This window comes from Bidens hawaiensis, unplaced genomic scaffold, assembly GCF_021521415.1.
Source record: "Bidens hawaiensis isolate Kalapana, Puna unplaced genomic scaffold, B.hawaiensis_p1.1 tig00028013_1, whole genome shotgun sequence".
NCBI classification, from domain to species: Eukaryota; Viridiplantae; Streptophyta; class Magnoliopsida; order Asterales; family Asteraceae; genus Bidens; species Bidens hawaiensis.
In genome coordinates, this window is record NW_027494546.1 from 216692 (window position 1) to 240590 (window position 23899).

Genomic DNA, 23899 nt, shown 5'->3' on the forward strand with positions numbered 1-23899 from the left:
AAGTGTCATTTTCATACATAAGGTTTGACCAATTATACAACTTTAGTACCTTTTTTTAAATTTCTTCCAAATCAACACATAATGTTTTCAAAATCATGCTATTTTAAAACTTTTCGTTAACCCTGTTTATTTTTTTCATGAAGTCTACATTAAATTAATTCACAAGTATTTTGAGAATCACAACTGAAATAACAGACTTTATTTATCTTTATCATTTGACATAACCCGTGTATTACACGGGTTCAAAAGCTAGTTAATAAAATAAATATTAATTAAAGAAAAAAATGAGAAAACTCCACATGTACAAATAACGATTTTGGAGGAAAAGTAGGAGATTGGTTTGCTTAAGAATTCACTCTTTTATTATATAGGTAGTGGTAGATAATAGTCATTAATAGTTGTCAAATTATCAAATAAGATAACATAAAGATGAAGATCATTTTTGACAAAAACACGAGTCCACAGTACACAGATTCAACATGGCAAACTCATTATTTTTCTACATGCAACACAAAATAGTTGTTACATCAAACATTTGATTAAGCCTTCATATGCCCATTTTTTTTTTCCAAATCGTCTGTATAATTCTTTTGCAGTTTAGTGTTCCCGAATACTTGACTCAAATCCATCGCTTTTGTCTTGTATGTCTTCCCTTCATCATCAACTAAGACTGACCTCAGCGATCTGGCCACCGAGTCCCTGGTGAAGAAGCCATCTTCCTCATTTCTAGGTATCTCTTTTGCAACTTGTCTGTCGACCGATACTCTAGAATTCAGAGCTTGCTCCGCCGAAATCGGTAGCATTATTAGAGGGTGACCAAACATTAGCCCTTCCACAATTGAACTCCAACCACTATGAGTCAAGAAACCACCCACTGACTCATGGCTGAGTATTTGTAACTGAGGCACCCAACTTGTCCACACCACTCCTTGGTCACGAGTTCGTTCCAAGAACCCGTCTGGTAACTCAATCGAGTTAGGGTTAGTAGAACCCGCAGGTATTCTGAGAGCCCAAAAGAACGGTAAGCCGGACATTTCGAGACCCACAGCTAACTCAACTAGCTCGGCTTTGCTGACCATAAACTCACTTCCTAAGGCAACGTACACCACTTGGCCTTTTTGTTGACCGTCAAGCCACTTCTTGATTGTCACCCATGTTTCGTCTATCCCATCTCCGATGTGGGTTGGTGCTTCGGGTGGCATTAATCCCACCGGAACCACCGGCAGTTGATGTAGCTTCTCTAAAAGGCTTAGCCACTGGGGCTCGAATTCATAGCAATGTCTCATAAGCAAACAATCAGCCTGAAACCTCATCAGAAGCATCAACAGAACGGTGGCCCACCACCAAATTGGCCTCATGCTTCCGCAAGCATACTTTGCTCGGAAAGGGAACCCACGTCGGCGGTGTCAAGAAATCCTCAGCCGTTTGCGATGATCGGAATTATTGATCAAGTCGTCGGCCGACTGTCCCGCAAAAGCCACCGTCCATGCAGTGAAAATCGAGAAGAAGGCACACGAGATTCCGAGACCACCAGCGACCGAGGGTAACCAGTAGGGAGCAAAATCATAAATAATCCAGTCCAGAGACTCTTCCTCTAGAAACCGAGTGACCTCTGGCTGAAGACCGTCGAAAGCTCTCTTGAGGTAATGAACATCAATAGTGCGGACGTCCATGGTTGACTCTGCATTTTCGGGAAGCTCTTGAACACCTGGAAGTGTGAGTTTTACCAGATTTATGAGCTGTGGGAGGTGGGAAGTAGGGAGACGTTGTATGTTTCTGGTGGTGGAAAGAAAAGAAAGTTTGTGACCCTTTTGGGCTATAAATTTGGAGAGTTCTAGGAAAGGGAGGATGTGACCGAAAGCTAGCCATGGAAACACAGCTACATGAAGCTGCTTAAATTCAGAGGATTCACCTGCTTGGATTTATGCAATTACATAACAATAAGTACATATTTATAGCTAAATATACATACACTGGATTTTATCCCCCATATTACGGTGGTTGTTTTACATTATTCGTTTTTAATATTTTTATATGTATATTTGGATTTTAATTTATTTATTGTAAGTAAGTTAATAATTAATATACTTGAGGTTTGATGATGAAATGGTTTCACAAATAAACGATATGTTATAATCCGGTTTAAAAGCTATCTGGGTTTGGTGATACCCATTACCCGTTTATTTTCTTTATTATAAAATTATTTCTTAATTATAAATAATATTTTTTTTAAAAAATAAAATAGGATGTTAATTTTTAGTATATTCCTATTTTATAGGATTTTCATATCAACTATTTGATGAGATTATTTTTTAATATAATGGGATGTTATAACCCGTTTAAAAGCTATCTAGGTTTGGTGAAACCTTTACCCATGAATTCGGATCAAATGCGTGAGAATCCTTCATTTACAAATAAAGTAATCTGATGGCTTGAGAGAATGGTTGTTTTATATTTTTCGATTTTTAATATTTATTTTTTGGATTTTAATTTTCTTTGTTGTGGTTGTTTTATATTTTTCGATTTTTAATATTTATTTTTTGGATTTTAATTTTCTTTGTTGTAAGAAAGTTAATAATATACTTAGGGTTTGATGATGAAAGGGTTTCATAAATAAAAGATATGTTATAACCCGTTTAAAAGCTATCTGGATTTCGTGACTCATGACCCGCTTATGTTTTTTACTATAAAATTGTTTATTAATTATAAATAATATCTTTTTTTAAATTGGATATTAAATTTAGTATATTCCTATTTTGTAGGATTTTCATATCAAATAATTGGTAAGATTAATTTTAATATAATGAGATGTTATAACCAGTTCAAGAGCTATCTGGTTTTGATAAGACCCATACCCATGAATTTGGGTTAAATCAATAAGAGACCTCCATTTACAAATCAAGAAATCTGGTGGCTTCCATAAAAGGGGGAAGCGACCACATTGCGACACATAGGATTTTTGGGTTTTTGTTTATATATATTATAGATATAGATTTATTAACAGTTTATAGAATTAAATATATACGTTTTGTTCGGATTTATAGAATTTTTTAAAAGCATGATTGGAATTTGTCTCGATTCTTAGTTCACGTTTATCATGGCTTTCTATACTATATTACAAAATCAATTTAATATGTAAATAAGTTATTGACCCGTGTAATTACACGAGTGGAAATTAATAAGTTCATTAGATAAACATATGTGATTGTATATTTGTATTAAAGTTGAAATATACTCTTCTTAATCATCTCCCTAATCATTGCTAAATCACCTTTATTCTGGTATCTTATTTTTAGCCTTCATTCCAGCCTTTTGGTTTGCTACATTCCATGTATATGGATCTATGTATAGTATTTATTTTGGTCTTCTTTTCATTGTAATTCATTCATAGAACATACAAAATTACTAAAGGCTTTAACCATCAACCTTTATGATGGTATCAGAGCAATCGTAGCCTGAACCAATAAACCCTAACCAGCGCCGCCTACTCCCACAAGATGACCGACAATAACAAGAAGAACGAGGACGTTTTGGATACGAGCTCCCCACTCTACATCCATCCGTCCGATTACCCAAAAAAAATGCATGTCAATGACAATCTAACCAATAGTAATTATGGTGATTGGTCATAGGAAATGCTTAATTTCCTGTGTTGCCAAGAATAAGGTTGGCCTTGTTGACAGCAGCATCGAAAAACCAGACAAAGCATCCCCAAACTATATGGCATGGTAAAGGGATGGTTAACGACCGCAATGGAAAGAGACATCCGTTACAGTGTGAGGTATGCCCAGATGAGTTTCGAGATATGGCGCGACCTCGGTGAGAGGTTTGGAAAGGAAAGTGCCCCTAGGGCATATGAATTGAAGCAGGCTCTTTCCGCGATAAAACAAGTTGGAATTTCAGTCTCATCCTACTTCACAAGATTACGTGGAGTTTGGGATGAGATTTGTAATGTTCTTCCTACTCCTTCTTGCACTTGTCGTGGGTGTACATGTGAAGTTGGAAAACGGCTAGGTGAACTTCAAGAAAAGGAACAATTGTACCGATTTCTCATGGGTCTAGATAATGAGTTCTCTGTTATTAGAACTCAAATCTTAGCCATGATACCCACACCTAACTTGAACAGTGCATACAATCTCGTAACGGGGACGAAAAGCAGAGAAACATATCGGCTGAAAGGAGATCGGGAACCGAAACAATCGCCCTTAAGGCTAATGCGCCTAGTCGGCGAGCTTCCGACCAACGGCATGACAAGACAATCTTGAAGGAGCCAAAGCGAGGAGAGACGGTTTTACATTGTAGTTTTTGTAACAAAGACGGGCACAATAAAGACGGTTGTTTCAAAAGAATTGGGTACCCGGATTGGTGGCCAGGTAATAAAGGAAAACATGATGATAAGCATGTATCGGAACTGATTCGTCTCCTATACCAGGTTTGACAAAAGATCAATACCAAATCCTTTTAAACCATTTTGCTGATGATGAAGGTAACTCCAAAGAACATGCGCTACCTATGGCTAACATGGCAGGTATGAAATATCAAAACGGTGAATGGGTAATCGACTCGAGAGCCACCGAACACATTACCAATGACATCAACTTCTTAAGAAATATAACCGAAAGTAAAATTGAGGAACCCGTTATCATTCCCAACGGAGACGCCATACCCGTGAAAGGGAGAGGCAATTGTACTCTAGGGGAAGTTTTAGAGATAAAAGACGTTCTCTATGTTCCAAACTTCAATTGCAACCTTTTATCGGTTGGGCGCTTAACTGAAAATCTTCAATGCTCCATAACCTTTTTTCCCAAATTTTGTATTATGCAGGGACTCCAAACGAGGAGCTTGATTGGTGCGGGTAAGCTAAAAGGCGGTCTATACCGAATGGGGATGATAGATGATAAGAGATGAGTTATGATGATAACCGGAGACCCTTGGCATAAAAGGTTGGGCCATGCTTCCGATGAAAAGCTTAACGAGATTAATTTTCTTAAAAATATTTCTTTCAATAAAATTTGTGATTCTTGTTCCAAAGCCAAACACGCTACCTTTCGAAACTAGTACTACAAAAACAAGTGAATGTTTTGCGTTATTACATTGTGATATTTGGAGAAGGTACCGCATACCTTCTTTTTCAGGGGCAAGATATTTCCTAACTATCGTAGATGATTATAGTATAAGTGTGTGGTTATTTTTGTTAAAATACAAACATGAAGCTAGCAATCATTTAAGGTTTTTTCACAAAATGGTAAAAATGCAATTTGGAAAAGAAATTAAGAGAGTTCGATGTGTATGACAATGGAGGAGAATTTACCTCTAACGAAATGTTCTTTTTTTATAAAGAAAATGGGATTTTTCTTGAAACAACTTGCCCCCCACAACCCTCAACAAAACGGGGTCGTGGAGCGTAAACACCGGCACTTACTTGAAGTTGCACGAACTTTACGTTTTGAAGCCAATTTGCCAAAAATATTTTGGGGGGAGTGTGTTTTAACGGCTGCCTACATCATCAACCGACTCCCATCCAAAGTCATTGATGACAAGACTCCCTATGAATTGGTATACAACCAAAAACCCGATTACAAATACATGAAGGTATTTGGTTGCCTAACGTACCATTGGAACACCAATACCAAAGGGGATAAGTTCGAAATGCGGGGGAAACCCGGTGTTTTTTTGGGCTACCCACAAGGAACGAAAGGGTAAAAAATCCTTGACATCAATACAGGAAGGATTATAATTTCTAGAGACGTAAAATTTCACGAAGAAAAATTTCCATTTGACAGTATTGAACGTGAAAAGGATGAACAAGACATTTTTGAAATACTCACAAATGCCTCCAGTGAGGATATTCCATCTCAAATAAATGAAAGTGGAGAAATAAATGATGGTATGGAAGCCCACTGTGATGTTACAAACGAGGGCCTTTCCTCACAACAAAAAGAAAATGGTCATGGGCCACCCACTGAAATTGTGTCTACTACTCAAATCAATGAGGCCCAAACTGATCAGGCCTAACGTACCGCTGCAGATCAAACAAAAATGGGCCAAGATGATTCCACCAGTGCTGACTTGAATAGACCAAAGAGAAACAGAGCACAGCCGGTTCAACTTGCCGACTACGATATTCGTCTTCTCCCATTGGTTGACCACTCCAAAACCGCACCAACACAAGATTCCTCTACGGTACATCCCTTGTCTAATTTTGTCTCTTATGATAATTTTTCTAAAACTCACAAAGCTTTCTTAGCCGCCATCGATTCCAATGATGAGACAAGAAATTTAAAACAAGCTGTGCAGGATGAAAGATGGAAACAAGCCATGCTAAAAGAAATTCGAGCACTAGAAGAAAATGGCACGTGGACCCTTGAAAACCTACCCGAAGGGAAACGCGTCATTGATTCAAAATGGGTGTATAAGGTGAAGTATAAACCAAATGGAGAAGTAGAACGATACAAAGCTCGCCTCGTTGCCAAAGGCTTCACCCAAATGGAAGGGGTGGACTATCATGACACCTTTGCTCCAGTGGCAAAGATCGTCACGGTAAGAACACTCATTACCGTTGCCGCCAAGAAGAATTGGGGAATTCACCAACTTGATGTTAATAATGCTTTCCTACACGAAGATTTAGATGAAGAAGTTTACATGAAGATCCCACAAGGTTTTTCCAAAGATGGTGAGACAAGAGTTTGCAGGTTGAGAAAGTCTCTTTATGGGTTGAAACAAGCCTCCCGTAACTGGTACAAAAAATTCACCACTTTTCTCCTTAATCACGACTTCAAACAATCTAAAGCGGACCACTCTCTCTTTATTTTTAAGCAAAGTGGCATATTTGTGGCCGCTCTTATCTACGTAGACGACGTTATTATAGTGGGTAATAGTCCTTCTAAAATCAATGACACAAAAGAAAAACTTCATAAAGAATTCAGCATCAAAGATTTGGGAGACTTGAAATATTTCCTTGGCATCGAGGTTGCTCGCACTTCCGAAGGCATAGTCTTAAGCCAACGGAAGTACACTTTAGACATTTTGGAAGATTGTGGTTTAAAAGGATGCAGACCAAGTTCTTTTCCTATGGAACAAAACCTAAAGCTCAATCGAGATGATCGAGAGGCGAAGGTTGATGCTAGCCGTTATCGACGTATAGTGGGAAGACTTCTCTATCTACAAGTCACCAGACCCGACATCGCCTTTTCTATAAATGTCTTAAGTTAATTCTTTGCAGATCCAAGACAAAATCACCTTGACGTCGTGCATAGAGTCTTACTGTATCTAAAAGGAACGCCTGGGCAAGGCATTCTTCTCCCTCGTGAAGGAGGTTATGCTCTCACGGCCTACAGCGACTCTGACTGGCTCGGGTGTCCGTAAACTAGAAGATCACGAACAGGATATTTGGTTTTACCTGGTGGGGCGCCGGTTTCTTGGAAAACCAAGAAACAATTAGTGGTTTCACGTTCTTCCGCAGAAGCAGAATATCGATCCATGGCATCTACAGTTAGTGAAGTTTTGTGGCTAAGATGGCCTTTAAGCGAATTAGACATTCCCTCGAACGGTCCAACTCCCCTATTTTGTGATAATCAGGCGGCTAGACATATTGCTAAAAATCCAGTTTTCCACGAACGAACCAAACATGTGGAAATGGATTGCTACTTCATTCGAGAAAGAGTCGAGTCAAAAGAAATCAAACCTATGCCCATTGATACCAAAATGCAAATTGCGGATCTCCTTACCAAGGGATTAGGGACACAACAACTCAGGTTTCTACTCGGCAAGTTGGGCATGAAAGACTTACATGCTCCAACTTGAGGGGGAATTTTAAAGATGAAATATACTCTCCTTAATATCTCCCTAATCATTGCTAAATCATCTTTATTCTAGTCTCTTATTTTTAGCCTTCATTCCAGCCTTTTGGTTTGCTACATTCCATGTATATGGATCTATGTATAGTATTTATTTTGGTCTTCTTTTCATTGTAATTCATTCACAGAATATACAAAATTACTAAAGGCTTTAACCATCAACCTTTATGAATTTGAGTATCTATATATATATATATATTTATGTGAACATATATTTTACGTATATATTAAGTTTTTTATAATAAAAACAAATTAGATGAATACAAAGTTATGAGAACAATTTTTAACATCTTAGCATATTTTTTGTTGCAAGAAAGATGATTACACACAAATTTTATGTTGTATTGAAAATGGAGTGAAAACACAAAACTCATGACAGCAATAATAATATTGTGAAACGAATCAACGTACTGTTTGGTGGTAGATTGATAAGTATGTGTATAAAATTAGTATATGAAGTCATGCAAAGTAACAAAAATCAATAAATAGACAAAAAAAATTGTTTACTAAAGTATATAAGATTACTAAAAACAAAATTACATATAAAATTTAATACAATAATAAGAAACATTAATACAAATTCCTTCATGAGCTTCTAAATATTTACTTTGGACAACGTTTGTTTTGTCGTTTTATTTGTAACGTTACATTCTATATCGAAATTAAGTAGTTTAATTTCATTTTTATTTTTGATAACGCTGCGTACAATTGGCGGTGTAAGAATAAACCAACTCTGGCTAGTAATTCTTGACTTTTGTTGATAGCAAAACAAACTATAGGAAATTCTTCTCTAGATGTCAAACTACTTCAGACAGAGTGATTATTGTAAATGTAAAAGACTTATTATTAAAATATGAAAGAATAAATAATAAATAAGGAATATTAAATCTAAAAAAAATTAGTGGAATTTGAAGAGGTTGACTCAAACCTTTTAGCGTAAACTCAAACTAATAAGGTAAGCTCATAGTGAAAAGCCTATCATAAGATAACACTAACTTAATCAAGAAATCAACACCTATTGTTGTGCTAAGCATGTTGTTTACATAACTAAAGTTAAAACATTAAAAGCAACAAAAGCCGTCTTCAAAAGAAAGTTAATTGCCGCATAATTACACAAAATGTTACAGGCCTCATTTTTTCTTCACCAATTTATATTGTCTTTTGGTTTCATAGCTTCAATCTTGGTGGATGTTATAAATTGTTTTCAAAATTATAATTATCTGATTCTATTTAAATGTATAAGCCATTTGAAACATCCATAAAATATAAAGGAGGCCCCATTTTCATGGATTTAAAGAAAGTTTAAAATAAATTCACGAAATGGAGCTTGCCAAAAAAGAAATAAAAAAATATAAATAAATAAATAAAAGTATAAAAAAATTATAAGTGGCTTATGACAAATTTCAGTCCATTCAATACCCCTATACAAATAAAAAGCAATTTCTTATTATCCGCATACATAGGTAGTAACAGAAACTTAATATCCTCCCAACAACCAAGCAAGGATCATATCTGGCCACTCTATGGAATGTTGACTGTGCAATCAATTTCAACAAAACCTCTATCTAATTGATGAATTTAAACGAACGCCAGGACTAATGAGCATGCAATTCCAGATGAACTATGAAAAAGAAAATGAAAACATGTTTTATATACTAATGAAATTTAACAGCAATCATGTATTCATGTTTCACTCATTAGACACGTTAATTATATTCTCTCATGATCATGTGGAGTATGAAATACCATTGGCTTGCTAGTACTTATAAATAGGGGTGGCAAATGGATTGGGTTGGGTCGAACGGGTCATGGGTCGGAACGGGTTAGGGTCGAAACGGGTTAGGGTCAGAATGGGTCAACTTAAAAAAGGGTTGTTTAGGTTCGGGTCAAAAGGTTCGGGTCAGAACGGGTCCGGGTTGGAATGGGTTAAGGTCGGAACGGGTCAAAATGGGTTTCGGGTCGAGGTTTTTTTTTGGAGGGGTTAAAAAACCCCTCCAAAAAAAATTTCAAAAAATTAATAAAAAAATCATAACTCAAAATATAAATCAAAAACGAAAAATGTAAAAAAACTAAAACGTTTCCGCCTTTTCCCCCGTTCTACAGAAAAAAAAACCCGAGAAATGAACTGAAACCGAAAGTCGACGAAAACGAAACATAAACCAAAACTGAACCGAATTGATCGAAACCGAAAACATCAATCAAAACGAAACTAAAAAATTGAAACCGAACAGAAATAAAACTGAAAAAAACCGACCACAACGAAACAAAAGGCCGAAAACGAATCCGAAACCGACCAAAAACAAACATAAGAAACCAAAACCCAACCCGTCCAGTGCTCCGAAACCGACCAAAAAGAAACAAAGGAAACCGAAACTCATCCCGTCCAGTGCGTAAACTCGTGTCGGCTCGAAACCTAAACCGAACTCATTCCAATCCAAACCCGTTTCAACTCGAGCTTGCCACTTTTCCTTAAGACACTAACCCACATTGACCCATTTCTTTAAATTTGTCGACCCGTTTTGACCCGAAAATAAGAAGGTGGAATTTCAAGTGACCCATTTTCACCCATCTTATTAAAATCTATAACCAAACCAACCCATATGATTTTTAAAACAACCCAAATTGACCCATTTGAAATGGTTTGGGTCAAGATTGCCACACCTACTTATAAACGTTGTCCCCGACCCAACTTACGAACATCCACTGCTCGATAACTCATCCCGCATTCTATTGAAACCTCCACCAGGATAGTGGTAATGCTAGATTGCACATTCATTTTAAAACTCTCAGTTTCAGAAAACCAATACCTTTCTTTCATAGTTAATCTAAACTCAATATTTTGATTTTCCAACTGTTGTTAGATTAAATTAATCAAAAAAATAATCATGTATATTCTTTTATTTTCATTTTCCTTTTTATTTAAGAAAAATGCAGTGGATTAAAGTGTGCATACAAAGTTATTATCTAGGTTAACATACGTCGTCGTTTTTGGAGGATTACCTTAGTATGATGCCAGTTAGGATGGTGTGCTCATCACATTTGTAGAAATCCTTTTATTCTCCAATATGGTTGCCTTTGGAAGATGTGCTCGCCTCAACGAACATAAATGAGCGTAAATAGACACATAAATGAAGATAACACTCGTTTACTTACTATTATTCCTCGTTTTAATGCTTCTTCAGGCTTCCTTTCCATCATAAGACTCCTCAAAGTAAACTACAAACATAAACAAAAATAAAATCAATGTAAGAATCATGCCAATTCAAAAACTTACGGAACCTTCAAATAAAGCTATTTATAATATTCAACAATCTCATAATTAACAAAATTAAACTCATATCAACACAGCAGTTAGTCGGGTCACTCGTACGGTTACTAAATTATTTTTATTAATTTTGAGCCGTGAATATAGAAGTTATTTTAACCAATTACTACTTGGTTCATTTTGACTAGTTAATATAAAAAAGTTATTTTGACCCGATATTACGTTATAGCTTTTGACCAGTTAATAAAAAGTTTTTTTATCCGTTAACGGGTTATTGACTAGTAGCCCTTTCATAAATAAAAAACTTGATAACTAATGAACTAAGCCAAGTAATTACTAATTAGTGAATTAATTGAATGTGTAATATTGAGACACAAATCACAAAATGAAACACTATGAATTTCATCCTTGACATCTAGAGAAATAGCTTCTTTCTCGTGTTTGATGATTTCAGCCACAATTACTTCCTGATTATCAGCACCTAATAGTTAGCAGAACTCAGTGACAATAAAACATGATTAAATAACAAGTGAACAACAATAAACAATCAAACAATGACAATCAATGTCGCTTACCTTGACCCATTTATCTTCAAGCATTGAAAACTGACATAATTTCCTTTTGCTACTAATCAAGTTTTACAACAAAATGGGTTTATCAAGACAACGACATTTTCTTTCTTTCTTCTTAATTTTTTTCTTTGACCAGAAGCATATTTATCCTAACTTGTTCGACTTTTTAACTACTTATACCGAAACGCCCCGAAAATAAATGAACCATAACAGAAGCAAAATTGGCTCGAACCCACACATTTAACCATACAACCATTGGAACCTCAAACATGAGTTTCATAAAATTAACTATGATCATGTGAATTATGTTATAAACCAACATTTATTAAAAAATAGAAAAAAATTATGATTGAATTAAAAAATGCATAATTCAACTTCAGAGCAGTATAAAAATTATTTGCATGAACATACTTGCTGAAAATTTTTCTGAGCTTCATTTTTGTTTACCCTGTCTTTTTCAACTATATAATCAAATAACTCCCCAGATTTCATATATTCCATAGCTTCATATATATCAAGAGGCGTCTCTAAAACCTTGTAAAGTCTTAAATGTCTTATAATATGAGGATGCACAAATCATTTACAAATTTTTAGTTCTCGTCTCACTACAAATACAGCACAAATAAAAGTAAAATTTTAAGATGAATAATAAAAAACCACCAAAGACGATAATAATAAATTGAATTAATTAAATTTGAGCACACCTTTCTCCTCCATTTCAGGATACATAAGTTCCTTCGACTCTAAATCTTGACCACCACTTTGTATCTAGTAAAAAAAAAGTTTAGAAACTTTCCTAACATGGCCAATAGCATGTGCAAAATAAAGTGAAAAACCACGAGTGTTGTTAAAAGTTTTTGACCAGATATATTTGGTTAGTTAAATATAAAAAATATTGACTTCTAAATTACAAGTCAAGGGCATATAATTTTGAATTAGGAAACAAATAGAAATCGGATCTATTATGAAACGGCTTTAATTGTTATAAATGATTTTTGCTCTCCATACTTCATTTTTGCTTTTGGCCACTAAATGAAGGTCTGCATTAACAAAAAAAAAAACAGGTTGCAAAAAATTAGATCATTTGAACTAAAATATGATAATTACAAACAAATAAACGAAAAACTATCATAATGCATATGAAAATTCTGGTGTTGTAAGACAATAAGAGGGTAATTTCATCCGTAATATTTAACCCCCAGATAATGAAAAGAGCATATATCATTAAAATGATGCATATTTTTTTTAATGAAAATTAGGGTTTATAAATTGAGAAAATTAAGCAATTAGAATGTATAAATGGAATAATTGACACAAAGTAAGATGATATCTATATAATCCATCAACGAAATCAAAACCTATTACTACCATAAACATAAATTTGGAATTGGAATAAAATCGATGGAAAGAATTAAAAGAATATTATACACTAACATTGTTGATAATCAATCTTGATTACCAGTCTGAGTATAATTGAGGGAAATTCTACAGATTAACACCGAGATGAAAGCGGCATGAAGGAAGCGGTGGTTGACGTCATGAAGCGGTGGTTGACATCGTGAATTAGGGTAAACTTAAGTTACGATATTGATGAATGCTTTAAATTGGGTATCGTGTAATTGAATGATATAACATAAATGGGTTACTAATTAATTGAATTTGTTTTTGAATTATTTAATTTAGAAGAAAATCAAATAAGAGTTGTTATATATGGAAGTGAAGGGTTAGAACCAATAAGAAGACCCTATGTGTCTTTAAAATCAATTGTTTTAATAGGATATATAGATATAGATATAGATATAGATTAGAAGATTAAATATATATTTTTGAATGCATAAGAATTGTTTTGGTCAAAAATTGACAAAAACGATTTCGTAACCAAATTAGTAATCGGGACTAGGTGCTTGTATGAAATGAATGTAAAAGTGTTTGAACACGAGGATTTGTTGCGAGAAAAAAACCTGTTATCCTTAAGATAACAAGCAAAAAACCCCAGGCGGTGAAAACTATCACTACGGGTTTATTAATAATAAAGGTGATTACAATTGTGGAGCTCAAACTTGACCGTGATTACAGAGAATGCGAGTACTAGTAAGTTCTCGAGTGCTAGAGTGTGTGTTTGATCATTTGTTTAGAGCTCTATTTATAATAAAAAAAGTCTAACAACTAACGCCTATAATTTAGGAAACTATTAGACTAAATCTAATTAGCCGTTAATTTCTCAATCAACACGTTTCCTTTTATGCCGCGATCTATCAGCTGAAAGTGCGACTCTTCGGGTGATCAAGCAACGGCCTTGAACCTGGTAAACATGGAAGGAAGCAAATATCGTGTTAGTTATATAATGTAATTAGGATACCAGTTACCTTTGAGGATACCGCATCCTGGATTCGTTCTGAATATAATCTTTGATGAGGATACTGAAAATCCGTGCCCTAACAATTGTCCCCAAATTTTAACAGTTGTAGATAGGCATTACAGCTGTAAAATTTTTGAATTTTAAATTTCAAATCTTTGCATGTGTGGTGGATTGTTGATACACGTGTCAATCATCCGTTCTTTGGGTAAACCCTAGGCCAGCCTTATAATTACTTGGATGAATAATATTTCCATTCATCTTCTTCTTCTATCTAGGTAACTTTTCTTCTTTTTCTTCTTGAATCATGAGTCCTAAACTTCGTCCTTCCGGTATTGAGGATTTTGTGTCTCAGAATCTCCTCGCAAGTCCTGAGAATGAGATATGTATCTTTGGCAATACTTGTTGGGACCAGGATCTTTGATCCTCGAAATTCAAGTATCGTTGGCAACTGTTAGCAGGACTAAGGATCCTCAATGGTTCAAGGATCCTTAACGGTCAATTTCAGTTATATTCTAATCTATTTTTTGCAGGTATAACACGTGCTTACCAGAATTCCTATTATTACGGAAGGAATATTTTACCTGGTCTTCCCTTCTCGTCCACGCTCCTAAATGGTCGAGTTGAAAGAGTAAACCAAACGTGGCCGAGATTATAGCATAAGTAGTTAATTAGCCGTTGTATTTCATTGTATTTATATATCGAGTGATAGCTGATCACAACACACAACACTTTAGCATTGAGAGTTCATAGCAAACACTTGTATTCACGATCAGTTATTATTCCACCATTTGTAACCTTTTTAAGCTTAATATAATTGGTAGTGATAGTTTTCACTACCCGAGGTTTTTGTGCCGGTGGGATACTAGTTACCAAGGGTTTTTCCTCGTATAAATCTCTGTGTTCATCGTTTATAACTGTTACTTTCATTGCATTAGTCCATACTAGCACCAATCCTCACTTACGAATTTGGTTCATTGATCCTTAGACCGATTTTTAACCAAAACAATTTGGCGCCCACCGTGGGGCCTTTGGTGCTTTAATCACAAAAAACCCTTACCTTTGTTCAATCCTTACTATCACTCACTCAATGGCCTCCCAGGGAAAAGCTATTCCCACAACTACTGCTTCGAGTGTCCCGGCTCAAGTAACCTTGCCTCCGATGCCTGGCTCTACAAAGCCACAAAAGCCAGTAACTGTTGCTCAGAAGGAGACTACTGTTTTCTCCGGATCGAAATCCACTACTGTCTCCCAAACGGTAACTGCTAACAATGATATCTCTGTTTTGTGTTCACAGATGAAGAGCTATATGGAGCAGCAGAACAAGACTAATCAGAGGATCCTCTACGAGATCGAGGAAATCAGGAGGACCAAGAAGCCCGCTAAAAACACAAGCCCCATTATGCCGAGGATGCTTGATTTCAGCACTTCGGATTTCCCGAACCAAAGGTGCCCAGCATCCACTTATCCTCAGCAAGGATCCTCGAACCTCTCCCAAAAACAATTCTCTGACCAATATTCGCAAGGATCCTCTATCCTTCAACAAGGATCATTGGGTCAACCTTTAAGATCCTTCAATCACCATTTGCAAGGATCCTCAGCATTCCAACCCGAACCCTTAGGATTCTGTCAAGGATCCTCCACCCAGTAACTTCGAGGATCCTCAGTCTTTCAACCAGGATCCTTGGGTTTCCAAACAGAATCCATCATCCATCAGCGTCCAGAATCCTACTATCCTTATGGAAAAGAACCTCTGAAGGAGCCCCGGTCCAGGCCATTGGAGGTCCATGAAGGCGACTTCATACCCATGCAAACCGCTGCTCATGCTGGACCAACTGTTGATGCTGAAACAGTGTACCCCGGATGTCGCTATGGAGCTAGATCTTTTGATCACACAAGAGGTAACATTTATGATAATCCGTCTTTTGGCACTAACCATGCTAGTATGCAGGATACTGGGATCAACCAAACCATAGCCCGTGAGTTACAAAAGCTCAAGGATATGATATCGAGTGTGCCTGGAGTCATCAAACCTATTCCCGAAGTACCTGCAGGAAGCCACAACATATCCAGGTTTGCTCCACCGATTTGCGATGCCGAGATACCAAAGCGCTTCACTGCTCCTAGTATACAATGGATCCATGGATCCTGAGGAACATGTGGCCATATATCGTGAGAGAATGGAAATCAACCCGATTCCAGAAAGATTAAAGGAGGCTTGCCTGTGTAAGGGCTTTGGCTCAACCCTCACTGGATCCGCCCTTAAATGGCTGCTAAGTCTTCCTCCTTATTCTATTACCTCATTTTCTCATTTGATCAATCTATTTAATAGTCAATTTTCATGCAGTAGATTTTTTGAAAAATTAACTAGTGATTTATATAGAGTTGTCCAACCTCGTGGGGAACCCCTTAGGCAGTTCCATACAAGGTTCGGAAGAGAGGCCTTGGAAATTCCAAATTTGGATGTCCCGACAGCTGTTGAGGCTTTCAAAATGGGGTTACAAAAGGACTCTCCATTTTATCAAGATCTTGTGATGACCCCTTGCAGGAACTTAGATGAAGTCTGAAACAGAGCTTTAAGATTCATCAGGTTGGAGGAGGATCAAAGAATACAAGATCAACTGAGCACTCCGGTGAAAAATGAATCTCAAGACAAGAAACAAGGATCCTACTTTAGGAACAGCAACTCTAAGCCATACAATAAACCAAATGGCCAGAAGACCAATGCTGTAGAAGAGGAGGAGGACGATGAAGATTGTCCAAGAATATCTAATTATTGCTTCTCCGTAGATATGGGAGGAGCGATGCTTGCTGTTAGGAACTTGGGCGACAAAGCAAGATGGCCAAGGAAAAATGAGAAGGCACCGCTCCCCAAAGACAAATCGAAATGGTGTGCCTTTCACGAAGACTTCGGCCATATGACAGAAGATTGCATAGCCTTGAGAAAGGAGATAAGCTACCTCCTCAGCAAGGGTCACCTTAAGGAGCTGTTCGGAAGAAAAAAGCCCAGGAACCAGGATCCTGAACCAGTTCCGGAAAAAGCTGCTCCACCTCCCCCAGACGCTCAAGTTATCAACATGATCTTTGGAGGATCCGATATATGCGGAACCTCTTACTCGGCTGCAAAGAAGTACGCCAAAGAATGCAAACTGGAGAATGGTGAAAGGCCAATCAAGACTTCTACAACAGCCGAGCAAAGAATTATCTCCATTGATGAGGATGATCTAGTCAATGTTTAGGATCCTCATCATGACGGTTTAGTCATTACTTTATTTATTTCTAACCATTATGTACGCAGGATACTCATTGATGGAGGAAGTTCAGTTAACATTATCCAACTAGAAGTACTTTGAAGGATGAATATCCTGGAGTCGGAAATTGTCCCACGATCCTCAGTTCTTGTAGGGTTCAGTGGGGAAACAAAGAATACATTGGGGGACATCAAACTACGCATATATATAGAGGGAGTAAATTCTATTCAAAAATTTTGTGTTATTGATTCCTTGTCTTGTTGCAATGTTATTCTTGGCAGGCCAAGGATACACGAGATGAAGGCGGTCCCCTCCACGTACCATCAATTTGTGAAGCTACCTACCCCATGGGGGATAGCAACGATCGAAAGTGATTAGCAAGACGCTAAGGATTGCTACACTTCCTCAATGAAGTCTACAAAAAAGTTGAGGGAAACGTAGAATTTACAGAAAACACGGAGAAATGTCATGGAGACTAGGGAACAAGACTCTAAGGAAATGGTCTTGCACCCTGAGGAATCCTGACGGCAAAGTCCTAATAGGTGTTGAAATACAGGAGTCCATTGAGAAGGATATAATATCCTTCTTACAACGAAGAAAGTCAACCTTTGCATGGAAGCACGAAGATATGACAGGTATTTCTAAAGATGTTATAACCCATAAACTTGGAATTGATCCTTATTTCAGGCCTATTCATCAAGAAAGAAGGAAATTTGCCCCAGAAAGAAATGCGATCATCCAAGAAGAGGTACAGAAACTACTAAAGGCAGGTATGATTAGAGAAGTAAAATATCCAAAATAGTTAGCCAATGTGGTTGTAGTTCAAAAGAAAAATGGAAAGTGGAGGGTATATGTCGATTTTACTGACTTAAATAAGGCATGTCCCAAGGATCCTTTCCCTCTTCCCCACATTGACTCCATGGTGGATGCTACCGCAGGGCACGAAATGTTGATCTTTATGGATGCTTCCTCAGGATTTCAACAAATCCAGATGGAACCATATGATCAAGAGGATACGGCGTTTAGAACCCCTACAGGCATATATTGTTATATTGCTATGCCGTTTGGTCTTAGAAATGCAGGTGCTACATATCAAAGACTAGTCAATATGATGTTCAAGGAACAGTTGGGATATACCATGGAAGTCTACATCGATGACATGGTGGTGAAATCAAAGAAGGCAAAGGATCACCTTAAGGATCTGGAAGTAGCATTTGACATCCTTGACAAATACAACATGAAGCTAAATCCTGCTAAATGTGTATTTGGTGTCAAAGCCGGAAAGTTCCTAGGGTATTTGGTAACCAAAAGGGGGATATAAGCAAGTCCAGAGCAAATCCAAGCCATCTTGAACCTTAAGTCTCCAACAAACGTCAAAGAGGTACAAAGATTAACAGGAAGGGTGGCGGCACTTAACAGGTTCATATCAAAATCCTCGGAAAGATGTAAAGATTTTTATGACTTCCTGAGGAAAAACAAAAAAATCGAGTGGACGGAGAAACATGAAGCTGCTCTCACCGCTCTGAAGTATTATTTATCCTTAGCCCCCGCTTTGATGAAACCTATAGATGGAGAATCATTGATCCTCTATCTAGCCGTCTCCCTCACTGCCTTGAGCACGGTCTTGGTAAAAGATCACGAAGGTAATCAACATCCAATTTACTATGTAAGTAAAAGTCTCCTCGATGCCGAATCCAGGTACTCTCACCTAGAAAAACTTATACTTGCTCTAGTTATGGCTTCAACTAAGTTAAGACATTATTTCGAAACTCATACTATTGTTGTAAAAACTAATTATCCCATAAAAAATGTCCTTAGAAAACCGAAAATGTCGGGTAGAATGGCCAAATGGGCTGTAAAATTAAGTGCATATGATATTAAATATGAGCTTAGAAATGCAATTAAGTCACAGGCACTAGCAGACTTTGTGGCTGATTTCAGTAACGATTTAGAAGAACAAGCCAATCTTGAAGTTCAACAGCTTGAAGAAACCAAGGATCCTTGGACACTCTTCACTGATGGAGCCTCAAATGTCAAAGGAAAAGGATTGGGAGTAATACTGAAATCGCCACAGTGGGACATACTACCCCATTCGATAGCTTGTGAATTCCAAGCCACTAACAACGAGACAGAATATGAGGCACTTATCGCAGGTATACAACTCACCAAATGTATGAAAATCAGGTATCTTCAAATTTTTGTAGATTCATTATTAATTGCTAATCACTTTAATGGCTCATACGCAGTCAAAGGTGAGAAACTAAGTGAATATCTAGATTTAGTAAATGATCTTGCAGGATCCTTCGATTATTTTACAATTACGCAGGTACCAAGAGAAGAAAATGTTGGGGCCGACGCCTTAGCAAACCTAGCTTCAGCTTTAAAGCTCCCAGAGAATATAAAAATCCCTATCATCCATGCCCTATCCCCTACAATTGAGGAATGCCAAGAAATGGAAATAGATGGGAGTCAGGACACGGATCCTAAGGATCGTTCACTCGATCATTCATCCTGGATCCTTCCGATAATGAAGTATATTCAAGATGGAGAAATCCCAAAGAAGAGAACCCCAAAGCTTTTAGGGCCAAGGTATCACAATATACTATTGTACATAATATGCTATATAAGAAATCCCTTGCAGGTCCATATTTAAGGTGCATCGAAGGATCCAAGATCCAAGATGTACTGAAGGATTTCCGTGAAGGAGATTGTGGCAACCATACAGGGGGCAGAGCTTTATTCTCAAGAATTCTAAGAACCGGATACTTCTGGCCTACAATGAAGAAGGATGCTATAGAATATTCCAGGAAGTGTGATGCTTGTCAGAGGCACGACAACATTCTCCATCAACCGGCAGAACCCTTATATCCTATTGTCTCTTCGTGGCCATTCATGAAATGGGGAATGAACATAGTGTGTAAACTCCCCACAGCTCCGGAAGGAAAAGTCTTCATATTAGCAATGACAGACTATTTCTCTAAATGGATTGAAGCTAAGGCTTTCCTTCAAGTTAGGGAAAAGGAAGTTATATCCTTTATCAAACATAACATTATAACTAGATTTAGAATTCCTTCTGAAATTATTTGTGATAATGGTTCCCAATTTATTAGGAAAAGAACTACTAACTTTTGTGACAGCTGAGGAATCAAAATGATCACTTCAACACCAGTCAATCCACAAGCAAACGGCCAAGCAAAATCAAGCAACAAAGTCATCATCAACAACTAAAGAAAAAGCTTGGAGAAAAGAAAGGCAAATGGGCTGAGGAACTACCATATGTGCTCTGGGCAGATAGGATAACTCCAAAGAATGCCACGGGACAGACGTCGTTCTCATTAGTCTTTGGAGCTAAGGCAGTGATCCCCACTGAAATGGTGTACCCAACAGCCAGAACAAGCATCTGTGATCCTCAGACAAATGACGAGAATCTTGTCCAAGATCTAGATACTGTGGAAGAACTCAGAGATCAAGCAAGGTTCAGGATGGCCGCCTACCAACAAAAGATGGCTGGCGCATACAACAAGAATATCAGAATTAGAAGATTTGAAGTTGGAGACTTAGTCCTTCGAAAGGCGTTCCAAAACACAACTAATCCCGCCGACGGGAAGCTGGCACCCAAATGGGAGGGTCCTTATCTAATTGAAGCCGAAGCAGGAAAGGGGGCATATCGTTTAATGAATATGGAAGGTGCCATGATCCCAAGGGCTTGGAATGCAATCCATCTAAAAAAGTATTTTTGTTGATCAGGATCCTGGATCGTAATCAATTGCTTCAGTCCGATACTTGGTAAAATTTTACTTTATGTTTATATTTTCACATTATATTCTTGTTTTGTCAAATGTGTCAAGTTGCAGAAATGCCGAGCAATAGGGCCCTCAAATGGAAAAAACGAGTTGGCCAACTCTCTCCTAAGTTTAATCAGCCTTGTCGCCAGGTTTATAAGGTCTTCACCTTATCTCCCGAATTAGGGTTTCTACACCATCGCCTGGAGCGCACGATTATCCGGGTATAATTGGAGGCTGTGGGACCAGTGCACTATACGTGGCTGACAATTTCATGGCTAAAAATTATATCTTGGATCCTACGAATTAAATGGTAGACGTACCATATACACAAGTTAAGGTCAACGCCGGGTTAGGCTCGTCACCGCGTACAATTGGGCCAACGCCAAAGATCGGCTCGTCGCTCGTATTTATTGGGCTTGTCCCCACGAATTATTGGGCTTGTCCCCACGTTTTATTGGGCTTGTCCCCACGATTTATTGGGCTTCTCTCCACGTTTTATTGGGCTTTTCCCCACGTTTTATTGGGCTTATCCCCACGATTTGTTGGGCTTGTCCCCAAGATAGTTGGAATTTAATCCAGCTTTTCTAACTATTATATCCTCTTTTAATGATTTGTTTTGACAGGAAAATATTTTAAAGAAAAAAGTTCCAAGGATTGAAAATCCTCTATCATAGTGACACATGTTATAAAGCAGAAATCAAAAGAGTTATATTATAATATGCAAGATAAAAAGGCGATCCGGGCTTCACCAGCAAAACGTGGACCATCCACCCGAATCAAACTACGTCAAAGTTCATGCAGAAATTAAAGAAAAAGGCGGTTAAGGCTTCATCCCCATAAAGCTAAGGATCCCTCCACCCTAACCACCTATGAAAATTGTCTTATGGATCACAGATCCTAAGGATTGCCACTACCATTATCCATACAAACAATAAACAAAAACCATTAAAACATCATAAAAAATGGGCTCCGGCCTTGTCTTCATATCCATCATCGCCCATTGCACCAGCTACTCCTTAGCCACATCACCTTCACCATCACCCGCTTGTCCAAGCATCCTCGATCCACCTCTCAGCCCCTGCATCCTCGCTCTCTTCACCGAAGCCAGCCAAGGCCTTCTCCCACATAGCCATATTCCATGTCGACTTGTCGAAGTTGGGATCTTCAGTTTTGGCAGCCATCTTGATTCTGACCGTGAGCACCGCCTTACCGAACCATACCTTGGCTTGCTCCGTGACCTCAACCACCTGCTCTTGAGCCCGGATATTCGCAAGGGCCAGCTTGTTCTCCAACGCCTCCTTCTCTGCCTGAAGTGCTGCGTTGAGCTTATCTTTCAGGTTGATACCAGCGCGGTATTTGGCTAGTTCCCTTTCCGTGTTGGCCACATTCTCATCATATAGGCTCTTGAAGCTGGCCACGGCCTAAAGAAAGAAGGAGAATTAATAAAGTAGTCAAACTACCTGTACCTATGGATAAAGGATCCTTACCTCCGAAAGCTGATCGAACACATCCTAGGCGCTGTGGATCTCCACGTCAGGATCTATTTTCCTTTTCATGCTGGCCTTGGAACGGGTGTTCATGGTCTTTGGCGGCGCGAGGATAGAGCTCTTCATGGGCTTCTTCTCAGAGGAGAGAGAAGAGATGAGGCTATCAACATACTCCAACTGGAACTGACCCAACAAGTTTTTGGACGGCTTGGATGAGGACTTCTGTGCACCTGCCCGATAAAAAAAAAGATAAGTTATTATCTGTTATCTTTTCTTATTTAGTAAACTTACAATTAAATGATGGATTCTAACTTACTTGACATTGTTTCCGAGGAGCCGGCGGTCTTTTCATCTGAATCCTCTACTTCTTCAACGATAGCTTTGAAGGTCCTATCAAAAGGATCCAGAGACAGGAACACCTTTGCCTTTTCAATACCTTCCGGGTCAGCAGCAAGATCAGAAAAATTGGATACTGCACAAAAAACAACAAACCCACAGTTAGCCAATTAATAGAACAAGCATCACCTATCCTCTGGATCCACTATCCTACCCTTCAAGATCCAGCGAGATGGTAAGGAATTCCCTTTGGGGATACTGTCTCTTAAAACGAAAAAGAACTGGTTTTTCCAGATTTGGTCGTTATGAGTAGTCTTGTTGATCAGAAAAGGCTGGAAGGGTTTACTCTTAAAGAGAAATATGCTAGAACCATGAGTTTTGAGGCTGTACAAGTAAGAAAGGGCTGGAAGATTGAATTCGAGATCCTGCTCTGCAATCAGTCTCTCAAAGGTATGCAAAGTCCTCCACATCATCGGCATAGCTTGAATATAGCTAAGACCGGTGAAGGAAAAGAAGGTAGTTGTAAGGTCGGGAAACGGATACGAGAGGCCAAGAAGGAATGGGAGTGCCGAAAAACAAACCCAATCAGAAGAAACACAATCGCTCCTTAATCGGGATTCGTACGCTCTAAACACTGTTCCTTCGGGGAAGCATTTGGAGATTCTTTGGATCTCTTCGTTGGTGAATTTGCAGATCTCGAAAGCTGGATCTTTAAGAAGATGTTGCGTCTGGAGCACGGGAGTAATATCCTTAGGACTCGAACTAAAGGAAGCTTTCTGGTCTCTTCTAGGCATTGTGATAGAAGGATGAGAAAGATATAGGAGATAATAGAAAAAAGAAAGGAGGATACCTGGTGGTTATGCCGGAACTATGCTTATAATCCGATGAAGAAGGAAGATATAAGGGTTTGAGCCTATTAAGTAGGCGCAATTATTTGATGGCAGGCGACGGTCACATCCACTTTTAATTGACGGTTACGGTGCACTCTTCT

At 38.0% G+C, this 23899-nt stretch overlaps 1 pseudogene; it reads right to left on the reverse strand.

The window, feature by feature from the left end:
- Positions 1 to 539: 539 nt before the first annotated feature.
- Positions 540 to 3560, reverse strand: LOC143576174 (UDP-glycosyltransferase 91D2 pseudogene; annotated as a pseudogene).
- Positions 3561 to 23899: the final 20339 nt, after the last annotated feature.